Below are 1522 nucleotides of genomic sequence, written 5' to 3'. Positions count from 1 at the left end.
TTTTTTTCTATTTCTGTGTTTTTAATGATTACAAACGTGTCATCGACATATCTGCCCCAGAGTTTGGGTTGAATTTGTGGTAGGACTGTTTGTTCTAACCTTTGCATAACTGCCTCTGCTATGAGTCCCGAGATTGGTGATCCCATGGGTGTTCCGTTGATTTGTTCATATATCTGGTTGTTGAATGTGAAGTGTGTTGTGAGGCACAAGTCCAGTAGTTTTGTCAACATTTGCCCTGTCAAACCCCTTGAGAATGCTATATGTTTCAATGAGATCACCTCCCATTCTTCTAATGGGAGATAATGTTGAGGTAGATACTGGGAGAACTTCCCTTTCCATATATGCCATGTTACATCCTTGACAAACACTTGGATGAGAAGCTAGGACTCAATTAACATCTCATACTAGAGATAACATTGCTTCAGAGTGGCAACCCTAATGAAATACTTAAGTTAACGGGTCAAATTCTTGGATTTTCCTAGAAAAAGTTTTGTGGATTTATCTTATTCGGCTGAACATTAGCAGTTCAAGACAGTAGTTCACCACCTCATTCTCAAGTATATCCAGAGACAGGTAGCAAAAATACCAATCTTGCCGGTAACATCCATAGTTTGATGCTATCTTGTTTCATAATTGTTTATTCTAATTTACAATACTAAGTCCTGGAAATTATCAACATGCAGGATTTAGAACTGTTATATGAACAATCAAAAGTATATTTGAAATCAACGTCATCACTGAATTGAGATAAATTCTAGAATCAGTTCAAATAAAATACAAAATATTACAGAGCAAATTAACATAATACAGTATTGTGTTAATTTGTTAAAACAAATGAATCAAATGCATCTAATTAAGTATTTAAATTAATGGCTTTGAAGGGAGTCATGATTAATGATAGGTGTTATTCAGGCTAAATATTGTTATATAAAAAAGATTATCACACGGTTGCTATCTAGAATAATGATATTTAGGGTAGTTCCCAACAATAGTTAATGTAGCTCAACACAGTTTGTACTTTCATGTCTCCAATCTTGACCATGGCATTGCCCTTGTAGTGATCCGCACCAGCAAGGACACAGCAGTGCACATGCATTCAATCTATCTGGTGCTGTTAGTAATCCTGCCATGCGTGTACAACATCCTGGTATTGCTGTCTCTCCCACAGAAGTGCACCTGGGGCCTGTGGAATGCACTTGGCAAAATCACACTCAAATGTGCACAAAAAAAAGCTGCAAGAATGCCAACAAAAGTCAACCCTAAATCCCCAAGAGTATAAAACCAAAAAGTTGAAAAAACAGTCCATGTGAAGATTCTTTGGCTGCATTGTAGCCAACACTGCCACCATCAGAACTCCTCTTGCCAGAAGTCCTGTTGACGTGAGCAATCAATGAAATGTTTATTTGAAATCAACTTCTGTCACACACAAGGGCTGAGTTAAGTTTTATAATCAATTCAAATTAAGTGCGATTGAAATGTTATATTCTATACTGAAAGAGTCAAAATTCTGGTTTAGAAAAAG

Source organism: Chiloscyllium plagiosum, chromosome 20 (assembly GCF_004010195.1).
Source record: "Chiloscyllium plagiosum isolate BGI_BamShark_2017 chromosome 20, ASM401019v2, whole genome shotgun sequence".
Taxonomy (NCBI): Eukaryota; Metazoa; Chordata; class Chondrichthyes; order Orectolobiformes; family Hemiscylliidae; genus Chiloscyllium; species Chiloscyllium plagiosum.
The sequence above is the reverse complement of the archived record's forward strand: the minus strand, read 5'-3'. Positions refer to the sequence as shown.